This window comes from Pecten maximus, chromosome 5 (genome assembly GCF_902652985.1).
Source record: "Pecten maximus chromosome 5, xPecMax1.1, whole genome shotgun sequence".
In the NCBI taxonomy this organism is placed as follows: domain Eukaryota; kingdom Metazoa; phylum Mollusca; class Bivalvia; order Pectinida; family Pectinidae; genus Pecten; species Pecten maximus.
The window spans coordinates 19349349-19371527 of NC_047019.1; the positions used below are offsets into that span (position 1 = coordinate 19349349).

General features: G+C 37.4%; 1 long non-coding RNA gene across 1 annotated transcript; it reads right to left on the reverse strand.

The window, feature by feature from the left end:
• Nucleotides 1-1275: 1275 nt before the first annotated feature.
• On the reverse strand, nucleotides 1276-4697 carry LOC117328550. The gene is made up of 2 exons (XR_004532976.1): nucleotides 4639-4697; nucleotides 1276-1356 (listed from the first exon to the last, which is right to left on the reverse strand). It is a non-coding gene; the product is annotated as an uncharacterized LOC117328550 (long non-coding RNA).
• Nucleotides 4698-22179: the final 17482 nt, after the last annotated feature.

Consider the following 22179-nt stretch of genomic DNA (forward strand, 5'->3'; position numbering starts at 1 on the left):
ACTTACTGATGACGTCATAGTAGCTATGACGTCATATAACAAGGCTAAATTTGATATTTGTATAGTATTTTTTACTTGATTACATGCACAGAGACTCAAATTACCACATTCAACTCAAAACACAACTTTTTACAAGAGATAAACAGAATTATGGGAGTTTTCATTTTCAAAATTACCTCCCCTTATTACTGGATTGGGAGAAAAAGTTGTCAAAATACACCTCAGGAAAATCAGCAATACTCGGTGACTATTCAAGATACCCAGTAACCCGATTTGTCATTTTGTCGTCGGAACATATTCTAGACATTCATGGTGGTTTTAGTAAAATTAGAATTAAACAAGGATCCGCAAAGCTTGGCATTATCCCCTGCGCCCCGCAGTTGGTATGAAAACCCAAATACATGTATATATCAAGCTCAAAGTAACAGTTATTAAGGAAACAGTAATTTGGTATTTTTGATTAAGTCTCCATGGTGACAGAAAAAATACCGAAAATGGAAGGTCCGCAATAGCAAAAGGCACAACTAGTCTGATATATTCAGAAAGTTTCAAGCAGCTGCGTTGAACAGTTTTGTAGTTATAGCCCAGAAACAAAAGGAAACAGAAATTTGGTATATTTTATTAAGTTTCCATGGTGACAGAAAAAATACCGAAAATGGAAGGTCTGCAATAGCAAAAGACACAACTAAAGGCACTAGTCCGATATACATTTTATACAGAAACCTATCAAGATCATTCAATGGTGGGCGCCAAGATCCCTCTGGGATCTCTTGTTTTAGAAAGTCATCTACATTCAAAACTGTACAATGGTGGATCAATTTAGCTATACTGATATAAACCAAACAAAGCTATGGTATTACTCGTATTTGGTAGCATGACCATGGGATGCGGATTCAAAATTAAACAACTTGTGGGGCTGACCACCTGGGGGCAGGCCAAAAGGTGTTAATTTGGCTATATTAATGTAAACTGTTTCTTCTCAGAGGATGGGTGCTATTTATTTTTAAGGTTAAAGTCCATGGGAACATTGTTGATTTTTGCTTAAGTGAAATCATCATCAAACTTTCTACACATTACTATTGAGTTTTAAGGTCAAAGGTACATTGTGGTGATTTGCGTTGGGATGCTATGCATTTCTTTTGTTTTACAATATTCCCAATGTTTCAAAGGGAGAGAGAGAGAAGAGCGAAAAAAAGATCAGTCTTTCAGTAGACTTGCATAATACGAGTATAATATATTTGAAACGAATTAATAACAACAAAAGGCAAGACAGAATTCTTCAAATTTAGAATTTTAGTGATATTGATGGAAGAATCAGCAGGTGTTCTTCGAGCGTAGACTGTAGCGGGAGGAGGCCTACAAAAGGAAATAAACGGACGTGACTGACGATGCAGATGACTTGACTGAGGAGATTGGCCACGGTAAAAACATCACAATGGACATGACAAGTTACATGACTAAGGAGATTGGCCTCGATAAAAACATTACAATGGACTGTGATGAGCCTGCCTTCCTAAACAAGAGGCCCATGGGGCCTGTATTGCTCACCTGGTTGGATTTGACCAAGTGTCAAAATAATGTTCATGTTTGTTTGTCAACCTCAAACAATGCTATATATGGTTATAGTGTGGGGAACCCAACTGCTTTAAAGAAATAATGAAGTCCAGACTCTCTAAGTTTACAACATGCATTAACAAGGCATCGCAAACGATACAAATCCCCTCGCGTGCTAACACATGAACTCTGCAGATGCAAAATGGGGGGTGGGGTTATTGCAGGACATTGAAATAACATCAGTTGTCATTTGCACTGAACTGCAATAGACATGGATGGACTTTTTATCAGGCATGGGCTCATTGCCAGATAAAGATTTTCTATAAATAGTAACGGTGACATTGGCCTTGACCTTGGCACCCTAAAACACGAACTCATTCGAAGTATTCCCATGCTGGACCCATATATGAAGTTTGGTCAGGATCCGTTCAGAAATGAAGTCGCAAGAGTGCTGACAAAGATTTTCTATAAATAGTAACGGTGACCTTAACCTTGACCTTGGCACCCTGAAACACGAACTCGTTCGAGGTATTCCCATGCTGGACCCATATATGAAGTTTAGTCAGGATCCGTTCAAAAATGAAGTCGCAAGAGCGCTGACAAAGATTTTCTATAAATAGTAACGCTGACCTTGACCTTGACCTTGGCACCCTGAAACACGAACTCGTTCGAGGTATTTCCATGCTGGACCCATATATGAAGTTTGGTCAGGATCCGTTCAGAAATGAAGTTGCAAGAGTGCTGACAAATATTTTCTATAAATAGTAACGGTGACCTTGACCTTGGCACCCTGAAACACGAACTCGTTCGAGGTATTCCCATGCTGGACCCATATATGAAGTTTGGTCAGAAATCCGTTCAAGAATGAAGTTGCAAGAGCGCTGACAAAAAGTGAACATACGACTTGGGGGTCAGAGGCACCATTTATGCAAAAACTGTTCCTGTTCCCTCAAGGATGTTCCTGATCAAATTGGGTTTAAATCCATTCATAACTTTTTGACTAGTAGCGATTTAAAGGAATTACCTCGATTTCCCCTACTGGGACCCGCTTCTCCAGCATCTTTGGGGTCAGAGTCACCATTTATGCTAAATTTGGTCAAAATCCAATAAAAACTTGACTAGTAGCGATTTGAAGGAATTGCCTCGATTTCCCCTATTCGGCCCCGCCTCTCCGGCCCCTTTGGGGTCAGAGTCACCATTTATGCTAATTTTGATCCCTTTCCGCCAAGGATATTTCTGATCAAATTTGGTCAAAATCCAATAAAAACTTGTTGACTAGTAGCGATTTGAAGGAATTGCCTCAATTTCCCCTATTGGGCCCCGCCCCTCCGACCCCTTTGGGGTCAGAGTCACCATTTATGCAAAATCTATTTCCCTTCCCCGAAGGATGTTTCTGACTAAATCGGGATCAAATCCATTCATAACTTTATGACAAGTAGCGATTTAAATGCATTACCTCTATTTCCGCTATTTGGCCCCGCCTCTTTGGCCCCTTAGGGGTCAGAGTCATCACTTATGCAAAATCTGTTCCCCTTCAATCAAGGATGTTCCTGACCAAATTGGGTTTAAAGCCATTCATAACTTTATGACTAGTAGCGATTTTAAGGAGTTGCCTCAATTTCCCCTATTGGGCCCCGCCTCTCCGACCCCTTGGGGGTCAGAATCACCATTTATGCAAAATCTGATCCCTTTCCGCCAATGATGTTTCTGACCAAATTTGGTCAAAATCCAATAATTTTTTTTGACTAATAGCGATTTGAAGCAAATGTTGACGGACGACGGACGCCGCACCATGACATAAGCTCACCGGATCTTCGGTCCAGGTGAGCTAAAAACAGGAAAAACAATTCAATCTGCCAATTTACATGGCAAAGAATCTGGCAATTTACTTTGCAACGAATCTGCTACATCGAAATGTGCTACATCAAAATCGGATACCTGGTAAAGATGTGACAATCACCTCAAAGATAAATGTTGATATATCTAAAACTGCAGCAAATATTTCCAACATTTAACTTAAACCTAAGGAAAAAGTAAAAATAAAAGGTGTTCACGATATAATATCATGCTTAAAGCAGAAGCAGACAGAAAATCCAAAACAATAAAGAATCATGTTGAAAACACAAAAAAGTAAGAAATGCATCAAAGAAGCGTGCACGAAAATCTCGCTACAATATAATGCTGTTAACTGCCAAAGCAGATAAGGAAAATGCTGAAAAAGACAGGAAAAATTTCTGGCCTGGATGTCCATTAAAAATCCTGTATAGCAAATATGGAGTCATGGTTAAAGGGTGGGAATCTAAATTGTGCAGGGGTGGGAAAAGACCCCAGGGCATATTTTTTGGTTGGTCTGAGTTACTTTGTATGAAAATATGTTTCCCTTCCCCAAGGATGTTTCTGACAAAATATGGTTAAAATCTAATTAGTACTTTATGACTAAGTAGCGATTAAAAGGGCTTTCCTCCTATAGGGCCCAATCCCCCCTTGGACAAGTGGGGACAGTCACCATTCAAAATCTGTTTCCCTTTTTCCAAAGATGTTTCTGACCAAATTAGGTGAAAATCTATTCAGAACTTTTACAAGAAGCAAATTAGAGGAATTAAATTACCTCTATTTCCCCTATTGGGCCCTACCCCTCTGGCCCCTTGGGGGTCAGAGTCACCATTTAAACAAAATCTGTTCCCCTTCCACCAGGGATGTTTCTGACTAAATTGGGTTCAAATCAATTCTTATCTTTATGACTAGTAGAGATTTAAAGGATTGGTCTCTTTTGCCTTATTGGGCCCCGCCCCTTTGGCCCCTAAGGGGTCAGAGATACCATTTATGCAAAATCTGTTCCCCTTTTCTCACAGATGTTTCTGACCAAATTGGGTTCAAATCCATCAATAACTTCATGAAAAGAGGCGATATAAAGGAATTACCTCTATTTCCTCTATTGGGCTCTACCCCTCTGGCCCCTTGGGGATCAGAGTCACCATTTAAACAAAATCTGTTCCCCTTTCCCTAAGGATGTTCCTGACTAAATTGGATTAAAATCCATCGTAACTTTATGACAAGTAGCGATTTAAAGGAATTCTTCCTTACCGATGCCTCCTCTTCATCACCCCTGTCACTCTCCTTGTCACTCTCCTCGTCACTCTCCTCGTCACTGTACAGCAGAAGTATAAAATTATATTTAATTCTTGATAGTATAAAGCCACAAAGTTAATTATTCAACAGGCATTTTGTCACCGTATGAATGTATAGATTTCCATGCTATATAAAAAATTATACTGGTTTTTTTTTTTTGGCAATTATCAAGTCCTTAAGACAGAAATGTGAAAGTCTTGATTTTATTGTACTGGTTACTTACTTTGTTTCTTCTGCTGGTGCTGCCTGAAACTAAAGAAAATCCATGTGTAAGTATATGGGTGGATCGTACAGACTAGATTGAGTTATGGGGTGTAGTCTTTTATCTGTGAGCTTGTGGGGTGTACTGTTTGAATCAGATATGCATGGACATCATATTTAATTTCCATTCATTCTGTCACTAAAAAACCATGTGTATATACATAAGTTACCTGGCACTTTGTTGGTATTATATATATATGATCATAGTAACAGAATACATGTATGCTGTTATTATTCTCAATAAGTGTATATTTGCTATTTTACGCAATAAGAAATACTTGTCACCGGTACATGAATGATTATTATTTTGAATTCCAGCCTTCTAAGGATATTACCACTGAAATATCAATGTATTATCTTGTTTAGTATCAGAGAAGAAGTAGTTAATAAAATACATTGCGAAATTGACCCTTTTGGCCCATGGGAGGTCAACCCCCGCTTTTGTATTAAATCTGAATTCAAGCCACCTAGGAATGTTATCACTGAAATACCAATGCCATACATTGATAAAATCAGCTTCAATATCATGATTTGGAGACGCATGTTAGCTGACTAAAACCATAAAATAGGAAAGGAATAGATATAACTAAGGTAGCACACTACAGTAGGACAGCCTGGCCATGGGCATTTTTTTTGTTAAGCAATTTGACTCTTTTTGGCCCCGCCCACCAGCCCCTGGGGGTCAACCAGGGCCAACATGTACATAACATCACACTGTCATCCAATGCTGATAATTTGAACCAAGTTAGAATGAATTCCAATACAAATCCAACAAATAATAGTCAAAAATGTGATTTCCCTATATAAACTATAGTAAAGTTTACCCCCTCCCCAGGGGCAAACGTGAGACCCCAGGGTCATGAAATTCACAATTTTGGTAAAGCACCTTAAGACGCTTCCATCTATGAACAGTATTTGATTTAGTTTTGCCTACGGCGAAAAATGGAAGCCCACAGAAAAGGTAAGATAGCAGGAAAACTTACAACATATGTCTGAACTAAATTGATTCTGTCTTTAAGATAGATATTTAATTTCAAATAGGTTTCAGAAAAAAAAAATGTGTAGAGAATTGTGTCATTTTGGGTCAAATATCATAATATTTTGCAATTTTTTGGCACTTTTTAAGCTGTTACCGTGGTATTCACAGCTCTAAAAATCATAGAAAAATTAAGTTTTCTTATCCTTCAGAGCTGTATTAAAATTGAAAATATTGTAAAGATTACAAATATATATACTTTATTAGAGGTAATATGTAGGGTTAACTGGCAATGTTCACATATCTAAAACATGTGCCATATTTTTCAGAATTGGGCATTTTTACTGTACACTGCTACCTTATAAGGGTTGAAAAATGTTATTTTTTGGAAAATGTGCTTAATTATGCTTGATTAAGCTTTATTTTAATTCATTATTACTCAAAAATACATAAAAACAATTTAAAACTTAAGTTAATTATCTGGGTTGTCATATTATTGGAATCAAGGGAGGTAACTCGCAAATCTACCCATTTCAAGGGTGGGTTGACTAAGCATAAAGTTAATGAATTTCTATGTTTTATAAGAAACCCAAAATAACTTATTGGATATCTCACAAACCATATAGACTGAATTCTGGTTTATTTTACCTGATTTATTACCCCGTATCCATGGAACCTATTACAGTAAGTGTTATTTTTTGAAATTTTTGGTAAAACCATTATTTTCAGTTTACTTATGCAATGATAAGCATGTAATTTCAATGGACTAAGTGTAAGGTTGATACAATATTGTCAATTATTGTCGTTTCTTTAGGTAAAGCAAAAACAGCATTTTCCGCATAAAATGAGATCAGCGGACAGTTTCATATGATCATTGGTACATATCAGAATTACAAGGGCGGAAACAGGTGACTGATGTCATAGGCATGACATTTTGAAATCAAGGATGTCATGTCATTATCTATCAGCTAAAATAGTGATGTGTTGCTAAGCTGAGGTTTGGATATGATTTCGGTTATTTATTATGACACCATTGAGTATTTATGACGTCATAGATAACATCCGATGATGTCATACTTACTGATGACGTCATAGTAGCTATGACGTCATATAACAAGGCTAAATTTGATATTTGTATAGTATTTTTTACTTGATTACATGCACAGAGACTCAAATTACCACATTCAACTCAAAACACAACTTTTTACAAGAGATAAACAGAATTATGGGAGTTTTCATTTTCAAAATTACCTCCCCTTATTACTGGATTGGGAGAAAAAGTTGTCAAAATACACCTCAGGAAAATCAGCAATACTCGGTGACTATTCAAGATACCCAGTAACCCGATTTGTCATTTTGTCGTCGGAACATATTCTAGACATTCATGGGGGTTTTAGTAAAATTAGAATTAAACAAGGATCCGCAAAGCTTGGCATTATCCCCTGCGCCCCGCAGTTGGTATGAAAACCCAAATACATGTATATATCAAGCTCAAAGTAACAGTTATTAAGGAAACAGTAATTTGGTATTTTTGATTAAGTCTCCATGGTGACAGAAAAAATACCGAAAATGGAAGGTCCGCAATAGCAAAAGGCACAACTAGTCTGATATATTCAGAAAGTTTCAAGCAGCTGCGTTGAACAGTTTTGTAGTTATAGCCCAGAAACAAAAGGAAACAGAAATTTGGTATATTTTATTAAGTTTCCATGGTGACAGAAAAAATACCGAAAATGGAAGGTCTGCAATAGCAAAAGACACAACTAAAGGCACTAGTCTGATATACATTTTATACAGAAACTTTTAAGGAGCTGCGTCGAACGGTTTTTGAGTTATAGCCCGGAAACAGAAATTTGGTATTTTTGACTAAGTTTCCATGGTGACAGAAAAAATACCGAAAATGGAAGGTCCGCAATAGCAAAAGACACAACTAAGGCACTAGTCTGATATATACAGAAATTTTCATGGAGCTGCATTGAACAGTTTTGCAGTAATAGTCCAGAAACAAAAGGAAACAGAAATTTGGTATTTTTGACTATATACAGAAAGTTTCAAGCAGCTGCGTTGAACTGTTATGGAGTTATAGCCTGAAAACAGTAATTTTGCATTTTTGACTAAGTTTCCATGGTGACAGAAAAAATATCGAAAATGGAAGGTCCGCAATAGCAAAAGCCACAACTAGGGCACTAGTCTGATATATACAGAAAGTTTCAAGGAGCTGCGTTGAACAGTTATGGAGTTATAGCCCGGAAACAAAAGGAAACAGAAATTTGGTATTTTTGATTATGTTTCCATGGTAACAGAAAAAATCCGAAAATGGAAGGTCCTCAATAGCAAAAGGCACAACTAGGGCACTAGTCTGATAAATACAGAAATTTTCAAGGAGCTGCTTCGAAAGGTTTTTGAGTTATAGCCCGGAAACAAAAGGAAACAGTAATTTGGTATTTTTGACTAAAGTTTCCATGGTGACAGAAAAAATACCGAAAATGGAAGGTCCGCAATAGCAAAACGCACAACTAGTGCACTAGTCTAATATATAGAGAAAGTTTCAAGGAGCTGCCTTGAACAGTTATGGAGTTATAGCCCGGAAAAGAATCTCAGACGGACACACAGATGGACGGACGGACGGAGCCCAATTTAATATCCGTCGCAAACGCGTTTCACGGGGGATAAAAAGGTGATGTATAAGGTAGCACACTACAGTAGGACAGCCTGGCCATGGGCAATTTTTTTGTTAAGCAAATAACTCCTGTATTATGATATGCATAAAAAATGAAAAAATAAATGTACACTATAATTGGTATATTCAGTATGAAGTAGTACATACAGGCTTCACATTTGTTAAAACGAAAATTAATAAATTTTTTCCAAATGTGTGTTTACACAGGAAATTAGTCTTGCCTACGACGAAAAATGGAAGCCCACAGAAAAGGTAAGATAGCAGGAAAACTTAATTTACAACATATGTCTGAACTAGATTAATTCTGTTTTTAAGATAGAGATATTTAATTTTAAATAGGCATCAATATCAGGAGTGCTTGATGAAACTTTGTATGCTGCCTCGTGTCAACAAGATAACAGACAAGTTCAAAATTGGGAATTATACGAAAGTTACAGAGATTTTGCCCTTTCTAATACAACAAGCAATTTTTTTGACTAAAATTAAAAAATCAGCCAAAATTGCAGATAAAAGGTTTCTACTCTTTTTAGCTACACACATGAAGGCTTGATGTTTGGCATACAGATAGCATGTGACTGGCTAAAACTGTTATGTTCATTTTTTACCTTGACCTTCATTCTACGTCACATGGTTCAAATGATAAAGAAAAAATAATAAAAAGATAAAACTCTTTCAAAATGATTCGTGCTTGATAGATGTAAATGTAATTAGCAAATCTACAGCATGAGTTGCTGGCTGCAATAGGTATGCAAGTAGTTGACCTTGACCAACAAAGTCAAGGTCACAGTAATCAAATGACCAGTTACAGAAGTGAAGAGTAAAGAAAGAGCAAACATAGGTGTTGCATATGAATGTAGCCATCAGATCGATAACATATCTAAGACAATTTTCTTGATATCTCATGTTTTGGGTCAAATATTCTTCATGGATGGAAATTAGGATCTTAAGGTGATTGATCAAAATTGTAAATTTCAAGGTTTTATGTTTCTCCCTGAAGAGATGGATAGGGAAATCACATTTTGATGGAAATTATTCAAAATGTTAAGAATAATGAGGGCAAAACTGTACTTCTACATTTATTTTTTTATGAACTGTTTAGAAATACACTGTAAATATATAGAATATAGTTATATGTCTCAGGTGACCGTAAAGGCCTGTGGGCCTCATGTTTAAATATGCTGTACCTGTAAATCTCAATAGCTAATTGTTCAGATTATTATTATCAGCTGTATCCAGTGTTTTACATGTATTAGATGCGTGGTATACATTATAACTATATTGGTTTCAGACATGACTGTAATGTTTTTTCTAATTCATGGCTTTATTGAGGCCTTTATAGATAGCTAGCTAGCTATAGCTTAGGCAGCAGGAGAAAATGGAAATACAGTCAAACCTCAAACTTTTTGCTTGGTCCCGAATTTTCCTCACTATAAAAAGATACTATGTATGATTCAAATTTTTACCAATTGAAGTTTTCGATGTATCAAACTTTTTTCATTGTCCGTTAGCTATGATATTATAGGTAATTCACATTTCATGATTCGAACAAAAAATTTACCTAAACTGACCTCTGGAAATGTGTTTGTCGTGACCCCCGCGGCACGATTTCACACCTCTCCCAAAAATGCCCCGATTGACAATAGGGATAACGATAGCGTGTGTTGTCACTCTTGATCATGGGGTTAATTAATAATCAGACCCAATTAAAAGATAAATGGTGTATTTAGAAGCCATGGCATGTAATCACTCCGGTATAACATATCGGTAGTCGTCTTTGATGATCTCCGCCGCCATTGAAATCAATGATCGGTGAGTAATTTTTACGAAACAGTAAAAACAAGCAGATCAATTTTAAACACAAACAATTAGCAATGTCTTCACTCATATTCAAAGTGTCACGTTTCTAACATACTTTACATCGGTAGAGTAGGTAACATTCATTAGAGGTAGATACATACTTTAAGGGGGTAGAGTAGGTAACATTCATTAGGGGTAGATACATACTTTACAGGGGTAGAGTAGGTAATATTCATTAGGGGTAGATATATACTTTACTGGGATAGAGTAGGTAACATTCATTAGAGGTAGATACATACTTTACAGGGGTAGAGTAGGTAATATTTATTGGAGGTAGATACATACTTTACAGGGGTAGAGTAGGTAATATTCATTAGGGGTAGATACATACTTTACAAGGGGTAGAGTAGGTAACATTCATTAGAGGTAGATACATACTTTACAGGGGTAGAGTAGGTAACATTCATTAGAGGTAGATACATACTTTACAGGGGTAGAGTAGGTAACATTCATTAGGGGTAGATACATACTTTACAGGGGTAGAGTAGGTAACATTCATTAGGGGTAGATACATACTTTACAAGGGGTAGAGTAGGTAACATTCATTAGAGGTAGATACATACTTTAAGGGGGTAGAGTAGGTAACATTCATTAGAGGTAGATACATACTTTAAGGGGTAGAGTAGGTAACATTCATTAGGGGTAGATACATACTTTACAGGGGTAGAGTAGGTAACATTTATTAGAGGTAGATACATACTTTACAGGGGTAGAGTAGGTAATATTCATTAGGGGTAGATACATACTTTACAGGGGTAGAGTAGGTAACATTTATTAGAGGTAGATACATACTTTACAGGGGTAGAGTAGGTAGCATTCATTAGGGGTAGATACATACTTTACAGGGGTAGAGTAGGTAATATTCATTAGGGGTAGATACATACTTTACAGGGGTAGAGTAGGTAACATTTATTAGAGGTAGATACATACTTTACAGGGGTAGAGTAGGTAGCATTCATTAGGGGTAGATACATACTTTACAGGGGTAGAGTAGGTAATATTCATTAGGGGTAGATACATACTTTACAGGGGTAGAGTAGGTAACATTCATTAGAGGTAGATACATACTTTACAAGGGGTAGAGTAGGTAATATTCATTAGGGGTAGATACATACTTTACAGGGGTAGAGTAGGTAATATTCATTTGGGGTAGATATATACTTTACAAGGGGTAGAGTAGGTAATATTCATTAGGGGTAGATACATACTTTACAGGGGTAGAGTAGGTAATATTCATTAGGGGTAGATACATACTTTACAAGGGGTAGAGTAGGTAATATTCATTAGGGATAGATACATACTTTACAAGGGGTAGAGTAGGTAGCATTCATTAGGGGTAGATACATACTTTACAGGGGTAGAGTAGGTAATATTCATTAGGGGTAGATACATACTTTACAGGGGTAGAGTAGGTAACATTCATTAGAGGTAGATACATACTTTACAAGGGGTAGAGTAGGTAACATTCATTAGAGGTAGATACATACTTTACAGGGGTAGAGTAGGTAACATTCATTAGGGGTAGATACATACTTTACAGGGGTAGAGTAGGTAACATTCATTAGGGGTAGATACATACTTTACAAGGGGTAGAGTAGGTAACATTCATTAGAGGTAGATACATACTTTAAGGGGGTAGAGTAGGTAACATTCATTAGAGGTAGATACATACTTTAAGGGGTAGAGTAGGTAACATTCATTAGGGGTAGATACATACTTTACAGGGGTAGAGTAGGTAACATTTATTAGAGGTAGATACATACTTTACAGGGGTAGAGTAGGTAGCATTCATTAGGGGTAGATACATACTTTACAGGGGTAGAGTAGGTAATATTCATTAGGGGTAGATACATACTTTACAGGGGTAGAGTAGGTAACATTTATTAGAGGTAGATACATACTTTACAGGGGTAGAGTAGGTAGCATTCATTAGGGGTAGATACATACTTTACAGGGGTAGAGTAGGTAATATTCATTAGGGGTAGATACATACTTTACAGGGGTAGAGTAGGTAACATTCATTAGAGGTAGATACATACTTTACAAGGGGTAGAGTAGGTAATATTCATTAGGGGTAGATACATACTTTACAGGGGTAGAGTAGGTAACATTTATTAGAGGTAGATACATACTTTACAGGGGTAGAGTAGGTAGCATTCATTAGGGGTAGATACATACTTTACAGGGGTAGAGTAGGTAATATTCATTAGGGGTAGATACATACTTTACAGGGGTAGAGTAGGTAACATTTATTAGAGGTAGATACATACTTTACAGGGGTAGAGTAGGTAGCATTCATTAGGGGTAGATACATACTTTACAGGGGTAGAGTAGGTAATATTCATTAGGGGTAGATACATACTTTACAGGGGTAGAGTAGGTAACATTCATTAGAGGTAGATACATACTTTACAAGGGGTAGAGTAGGTAATATTCATTAGGGGTAGATACATACTTTACAGGGGTAGAGTAGGTAATATTCATTTGGGGTAGATATATATTTTACAAGGGCAGAGTAGGTAATATTCATTAGGGGTAGATACATACTTTAAGGGGTAGAGTAGGTAACATTTATTAGGGGTAGATACATACTTTACAGGGGTAGAGTAGGTAACATTCATTAGAGGTAGATACAAACTTTAAGGGGTAGAGTAGGTAATATTCATTCCGGGTAGATACATACTTTAAGGGGTAGAGTAGGTAACATTCATTAGGGGTAGATACATACTTTAAGGGGTAGAGTAGGTAATATTCATTAGGGGTAAATATATACTTTACAAGGGGTAGAGTAGGTAATATTCATTATGGGTAGATACATACTTTACAGGGGTAGAGTAGGTAATATTCATTAGGGGTAGATACATACTTTACAAAGGGTAGAGTAGGTAATATTCATTAGGGGTAGATACATACTTTACAAGGGGTAGAGTAGGTAACATTCATTAGGGGTAGATACATACTTTACAGGGGTAGAGTAGGGAATATTCATTAGGGGTAGATACATACTTTACAGGGGTAGAGTAGGTAACATTCATTAGGGGTAGATACATACTTTAGAAGGGTAGAGTAGGTAATATTTATTAGGGGTAGATACATACTTTAAGGGGTAGAGTAGGTAATATTCCTTAGGGGTAGATATATACTTTACAGGGGCAGAGTAGGTCATATTCATTAGGGGTAGATACATACTTTACATGGATAGAGTAGGTACTATTCATTAGGGGTAAATACATACTTTACAAGGGCAGAGTAGGTAATATTCATTAGGGGTAGATACATACTTTACATGGATAGAGTAGGTACTATTCATTAGGGGTAGATACATACTTTACAAGGGGTAGAGTAGGTAACATTTATTAGAGGTAGATAATACTTTACAGGGGTAGAGTAGGTAACATTCATTAGAGGTAGATACATACTTTACAAGGGGTAGAGTAGGTAATATTCATTAGGGGTAGATATATACTTTAAGGGGTAGAGTAGGTAATATTCATTAGGGGTAGATATATACTTTACAAGGGGTAGAGTAGGTAATATTCATTATGGGTAGATACATACTTTACAGGGGCAGAGTAGGTAATATTTATTAGGGGTAGATACATACTTTAAGGGGTAGAGTAGGTAATATTCCTTAGGGGTAGATATATACTTTACAAGGGCAGAGTAGGTCATATTCATTAGGGGTAGATACATACTTTACATGGATAGAGTAGGTAATATTCATTAGGGGTAGATACATACTTTACAAGGGCAGAGTAGGTAATATTCATTAGGGGTAGATACATACTTTACAAGGGGTAGAGTAGGTAACATTCATTAGGGGTAGATACATACTTTACAGGGGTAGAGTAGGTAACACTCATTAGAGGTAGATACATACTTTACAAGGGATAGAGTAGGTAATATTCATTAGGGGTAGATACATACTTTACAGGGATAGAGTAGGTAACATTCATTAGGGGTAGATACATATTTTAAGGGGTAAAGTAGGTGATATTCATTAGAGGTAGATATATATTTTACAAGGGGTAGAGTAGGTAATATTCATTAGGGGTAGATACATACTTTAAGGGATAGAGTAGGTAATATTCATTAGGGGTAGATACATACTTTACAAGGGGTAGAGTAGGTAAGATTCATTAGGGGTAGATACATACTTTAGAGGGGTAGAGTAGGTAATATTCATTAGGGGTAGATACATACTTTACAGGGGTAGAGTAGGTAATAATTTCATTAGGGGTAGATACATACTTTACAGGGGTAGAGTAGGTAACATTCATTAGAGGTAGATACATACTTTAGAGGGGTAGAGTAGGTAATATTCATTAGGGGTAGATACATACTTTACAGGGGTAGAGTAGGTAATAATTTCATTAGGGATAAATACATACTTTACAGGGGTTTTGTTTGTTTTTAGCCCACCATCATCAGATGGTGGGCTATTCAAATCGCCCTGCGTCCGTGGTCCGTCGTCCGTCCGTCCGTCCGTCCGTCCCTCCGTCCGTCCGTCCGTCCGTAAACAATTCTTGTTATCGCTATTTCTCAGTAAGTACTGAAGGGATCTTTCTCAAATTTCATATGTAGGTTCCCCTTGGTGCCTAGTTATGCATATTGCGTTTTGAGACCAATCGGAAAACAACATGGCCGACAGGCAGCCATCTTGGATTTTGACAATTGAAGTTTGTTATCGCTATTTCTGAGAAAGTACTGAAGGGATCTTTCTGAAATTTCATATGAAGGTTCCCCATGGTGCCTAGTTATGCATATTGCGTTTTGAGACTAATCCGAAAACAACATGGCCGACAGGCAGCCATCTTGGATTTTGACAATTGAAGTTTGTTATCGCTATTTCTGAGAAAATACTGAAGGGATCTTTCTCAAATTTCATATGTAGGTTCCCCTTGGTGCCTAGTTATGCATATTGCGATTTGAGACCAATCGGAAAACAACATGGCCGACAGGCAGCCATCTTGGATTTTGACAATTGAAGTTTGTTATCACTATTTCTGAGAAAGTACTGAATGGATCTTTCTGAAATTTCAGATGTAGGTTTCCCTTGGTGCCTAGTTATGCATATTGCGTTTTGAGACCAATCTGAAAACAACATGGCCGACAGGCAGCCATCTTGGATTTTGACAATTGAAGTTTGTTATCGCTATTTCTGAGAATGTACTGAAGGGATCTTTCTGAAATTTCATATGTAGGTTTCCCTTGGTGCCTAGATATGCATAATGCGTTTTGAGACCAATCTGAAAACAACATGGCCGACAGGCAGCCATCTTGGGTTTTGACAATTGAAGTTTGTTATCACTATTTCTGAGAAAGTATTTAAGGGATCTTTCTCAAATTGCATATGTAAGTTTCCCTTGGTGCCTAGTTATGCATATTGCATTTTGAGACCAATCTGAAAATAACATGGCCGACAGGCAGCCATCTTGGATTTTGACAATTGAAGTTTGTTATCGCTATTTCTGAGAAAGTACTGAAGGGATCTTTCTCAAATTTCATATGGAGGTTCCCCTTGGTGCCTCGTTATGCTTATTGCATTTTGAGATCAATTGGAAAACAATATGGCCGACAGACCGCCATCTTGGATTTTGACAATTGAAGTTTGTTATCTCTATTTCTCAAAGTACTGAATGGATCTTTCTCAAATTTCATAAGTAGGTTCCCCTTGGTCCCTTGTATTGCATTTTTGGACCAGTCTGTCCTGAAAACAACCTGGCTAACAAACAGCCATTATCGTTAAATCTCAAATTTCTTATATAGCTAGGATTCCCTTGTTTGAAAAGTACTGGAGGGATGTCTCAATTTGCACAGATTAGTAAAATGAAGGGAAAAGTAGAGAAAAGATCAATCTGACATGGAACCTATGAAGATCATTCAATGGTGGGCGCCAAGATCCCTCTGGGATCTCTTGTTGTTTAACGTCCTATTACCTGGTAACAGCCAGGGTCATTTAAGTACGTGCAAGGTTTGGAGGTGGAGGAAAGCCGGTGTACTCGGAGAAAAACCACCGACATACAGTCAGTACCTGGCAACTGCCCCACGTAGGTTTCGAACTCGCAACCCAGAGGTGGAGGGCTAGTGTTAAAGTGTCGGGACACCTTAACCACTTGGCCACTGCGGCCCCTCAAAGGGGGTAGAGTAGATAACATTCATTAGGGGTAGATACATACTTTACAGGGGTAGAGTAGGTAACATTCATTAGAGGTAGATACATACTTTAAGGGGTAGAGTAGGTAACATTAATTAGGGGTAGATACATACTTTAAGGGGGTAGAGTAGGTAATATCCATTAGGGGTAGATACATACTTTACTGGGATAGGTTATATTCAGTGGAGTAGATGCATACTTTACTTGGGCATTTAGGTAATATTCAGTGGGGGTAGATAAGACTTTTCAGGGCTATAATAGGTAATATTAGATTTGGGTAGATAATACTTTACAGTGGTATACTTCTATTCGAAGCTAAAATGCAATAGAACATCGGTCAAATACCAGTACCTAGGGTCAAATATTCTGGACTGTTGCACAAACATCAATGATTTACTAATTATTACATAATCACTAAAACTCGGTTAGAATCACTGACATCTCACCATGACTGTCTTTGGCTTAATTTAAAAACGCTTGAAAGGGACATTAAGTCCACAATAATCACTTGTAAAATTTATGAACATTTGTCAGAACCACGAAATTCCAAAGCGTCACACTGGTGTTCAATAGTTCACAAGTGACCAAATTCCAAAGCGTCACAGGTGTCCAATAGTCTAAATGAACATGACTATGCAATAGTCATTTAGGCTGTGCTATAGTTCAAATTATAGTTTATGTGTGTAGCTAAGGAAAATCAAACGCACTATCTAATAATAGGTAATATTAAATGCGGGTAGATACATACTTTACAGGGGTATAGTAGGCAATATTGAATGGGGTAGATTTCAAATTTCCTGCATTTCGGAGAATAACGGGAAATATTTGTCCTATATAGGTTCGTGTGTATACGTGTCGGTCGTATAGATCAGGGAGTACGTGTAGTTTGTATTGACCAATGGGATTGGACCGTGGTAAGGTGGTCTTGTAAGTCATTCTAGCTTTCAGTCATGCGCAGCACTGGAACGCACCTTCTAAATTTCAAAAAAAAATCAGTGAATTGTACGTGGTGGTTATTGAGAAGAAGTTGTTTGAACATTTTAGCCTATTTGACTCCTGTGAGCTTGAATATAAGTCAAGGTCATTTATTTGACACATTTGGTAGCCATTCACATTGGCATGCTACACACCAAATATTAAGTCTCTCTGCCTCATGCTTATTGAGAAGATGGTAAAAGGAAAAAAGTTGATGCTGGACGAAAGATTGGCCTCAGATACATACTTTAAGGGGTAGAGTAGGTAACATTTATTAGGGGTAGATACATACTTTACAGGGGTAGAGTAGGTAATATTAATTAGAGGTAGATACATACTTTACAGGGGTAGAGTAGGTAACATTCATTAGGGGTAGATACATACTTTACAGGGGTAGAGTAGGTAACATTCATTAGGGGTAGATATATACTTTACAGGGGTAGAGTAGGTAACATTCATTAGAGGTAGATACATACTTTACAAGGGGTAGAGTAGGTAATATTCATTAGGGGTAGATACATACTTTACAGGGGTAGAGTAGGTAATATTCATTAGGGGTAGATACATACTTTACAGGGGTAGAGTAGGTAACATTCATTAGGGGTAGATACATACTTTACAAGGGGTAGAGTAGGTAATATTCATTAGGGGTAGATACATACTTTACAGGGGTAGAGTAGGTAACATTCATTAGGGGTAGATACATACTTTAGAAGGGTAGAGTAGGTAATATTTATTAGGGGTAGATACATACTTTAAGGGGTAGAGTAGGTAATATTCCTTAGGGGTAGATATATACTTTACAAGGGCAGAGTAGGTCATATTCATTAGGGGTAGATACATACTTTACATGGATAGAGTAGGTACTATTCATTAGGGGTAGATACATACTTTACAAGGGCAGAGTAGGTAATATTCATTAGGGGTAGATGCATACTTTACATGGATAGAGTAGGTACTATTCATTAGGGGTAGATACATACTTTACAGGGGTAGAGTAGGTAACATTCATTAGAGGTAGATACATACTTTACAGGGGTAGAGTAGGTAATATTCATTAGGGGTAGATATATACTTTAAGGGGTAGAGTAGGTAATATTCATTAGGGGTAGATATATACTTTACAAGGGGTAGAGTAGGTAACATTCATTAGGGGTAGATACATACTTTACAAGGGGTAGAGTAGGTAACATTCATTAGGGGTAGATACATACTTTACAAGGGGTAGAGTAGGTAATATTCATTAGGGGTAGATATATACTTTAAGGGGTAGAGTAGGTAGTATTCATTAGGGGTAGATATATACTTTACAAGGGGTAGAGTAGGTAATATTCATTATGGGTAGATACATACTTTACAGGGGTAGAGTAGGTAATATTTATTAGGGGTAGATACATACTTTAAGGGGTAGAGTAGGTAATATTCCTTAGGGGTAGATAACGAAAGATTGGCCTCAGATGACAACCTTTGGCATAAGCTCATGCCCTTCAGACAGGTGAGCTAAAAATCCTTGCTAATGGGTCATAGGTCAATTTTTTTTTAGGTCACCTGAGACGAAGTCTCAAGTGACCTATGCTAATCACCCTTTGTCCGTCGTCGTCCGTTGTGTGGCGTGCGTCTGTAAACTATTTACATTTTTGACTTCTTCTCCAAAACCTCTCAACCAAATTCAATTAAATTTGGCAGAAAGTTACTATGGCTGAAGGTCAACCAAAATTGTGAATTATATGGTCCCCACCCCCCAGGGGCCTGAGGGGTGGGGCCAAAATGGGTCAAATTGACTGAAACTTCAAAAATCTTCTCTACTCTCAGATATGGACGAGTCAAACACTCTTCATAGATGGAAGGGTCTTGTGGTGCTTTACCAAAATTGTGAATTTCATGACCCTGGGGTCTCATGTTTGTCCCTGGGAGGGGGTAAACTTTAGCATAGTTTATATAGGGAAATCACATTTTTGACTATTATTTGTTGGATTTGTATTGGAACTCATTCTAACCTGGATAACATTATCAGCATGGAGAACTGTTTGATGTTTTGCATAAATTGGCCCTGACTGACCCCCAGGGGCTGATGGGCGGGGCTAAGAAGGGTCAAATTGACTGAAATTTCAAAAATCTTCTTCTATACTCTCATATTTGGTAGAATCAAAAACTCTCCATAGATAGAAGGATCTTATGGTGCTTTACCAAAACTATGAATTTCATGACCCCGGGGTCTCATATTTGCCCCTGGGGGGAGGGGGTAAACTTTACAATAGTTTATATAGGGAAATCACATTTTTGACTATTATTTGTTTTATTTCTATTGGAATTCATTCTAACTTTCTTAAATTATCAGCATTGGATGACAGCTTAATGATATATTGCACATATTGGCCCTGACTGACCCCAACAACTGATGGGTGGGTTCAATTAAATTAACTGAAATATTTCAAATCTCAGGTGACCGTTAAGGCCCTTTGGGCCTCTTGTTTTAACTTTTTATTTTGCTCTCTGTTCCATTCAAACTTACATCAGTGTCTCCTATTCTGAAAAAAAAAGAAATAGTCTTTAAAAACATGTTTTTACAATCATCAATATATAAGTCTTTCATAATTTAATGGTAGACTGTGAGACGTATATGACAGATAGAAATAGTCTTAATTATGTTATGTAAATAAATATATATATATATATATATATACACTGTATATAGATAACAGGATAAGGCTGTCCACTGTATAGGTAAAGATGCCATGCTGGGCCCGTAAACCCCTGACTGAAGGGAAGGGTCTGTCCCCCATGGTGACCATATGATACAGGAAACTTTCTAAGCTAAATGTAGTTTAAAAGGTTGTGTTTGTTTTATATTTAAAACAATAAGTAACTTAATAACTATTTTAATGTGGACTATAATATCCATACCATTAGATGCAGTAAGTGGTCTAGAATTTATACATTGTTTTATAATTCAATAGACAACATAGTTTAGAAGCTGGGTAGCTTTTACTGTAATGTACAGTAAATAGAAGTCTGTATTTCTATGGTAATATTTATACTTGATAATGGTTTTATGTAATTTCTATATCAGTAGAAAATAGAAGAAGTCCTCTTTTAGATACAACTTTTATATTGATTGTAAATAGTGAAGTTGGTTTGCTATGACAAATGAAACTAGTGTAACAAATACAAACTAGTCCTGTCAAGCAATATCCAGAGATCCCTAGGGAGTCTATACTGGGTGTCCTCCGCCAGGGACGAGCTGTAACTATAAAGTAAGGGCTAAGAGCCCAAAATAAAAAATTACAAAATAAGGGGAATCAAAATAGGAAGAATCTAGGATTCCAGAATCAGGAGAATGAATAAGAAAGGAAGATTCCATTAGAAGGACGATATCAATTAGAAGGTTTTCTTGGATACTAAAATATTATATTCAGACTCTGGTTTAGAGTCGACAGTGAACAGTTAAGTTCCAAGTATGGATGATGTATATGGGTGTGACTGAGAGCTGTTGGACAACGATGTACCTCAATATATGTATTCATGTTTATATACTGAAACGAAAAAGAAACGCAACTTCAAATTGTAGCTTTAATAAAATAATACTTGTGAGCATTATGTTTAAATTTCATATGTAATAGTTAATATTGAATATTGATGTAACATCCTTTAAATGTTTAGAGATTTTTAAGAACAGGTCACTTTGCTAGAAGGTCATGATTGGTAGTACCCTACGTGAATCCAAGTTGAAATGGCAGCAGTTTTGAAACCGTGCCCTAATATCGTGTGTGTCCTCCTCGAACAGTTATCACATCTCTAATTCTTTGTTGCATTGAGTTCATCAGGGCATTGACTTTCCGTATTGGAATGTTATTCCATTCTTGGACGAGTGCATTTGCTAACTGAGGGAGGATATTTGGGGGGTTACGGCGATTTCGAATTCTTCTGTCTAATTCATCCCACAAATGCTCGATTGGGGACAGGTCGGGGCTATATGGAGGCCAATCTATAGGAACAATGTTCTGTGTCGCAAGAAAGTCTCTACAGACTCTTGCAACGTGTGGTCTCGCGTTATCTTGCTGAAAGGTTAGATGATGCTGCCTAACAAACGGCACAACATGGGGCCTAAGGATCTCATCCCGATAGCGTACGGCCGTTAAATTCCCATTGACTATCACCAAAGGCGTCTTCAAACCATGGGAGATTCCCGCCCAAACCATAACTGATCCACCCCCAAATCGGTCGTGTTCCAAAACACAGGCGTCAGCAAAACGTTCGCCTCGACGCCGGTACACACGTTGACGGCCATCTGCTCGAAATAACGTGAATCGAGATTCATCGGTGAAGAGCATAGACCTCCAACGTCTCATAGGAAAACGTCTGGGCATATGTGCCGTTGCCCATTGCATACGACGTGCTCGACGTTGCGGTGTTAATGGTAAACCAACGTACTGTCGCCTTGCACGCAAATTAGCCTCACGCAGTCTGTTGATCACTGTTTGGGGATGAATTCGACGGTTATGATTACCAATCGTATTCCTTGCCGTTTCAGCGGCCGTTAATCTCCTGTTACGCAGGTGTGCCAACCTAAGAACCCGGTCTTGACGTCGCGAC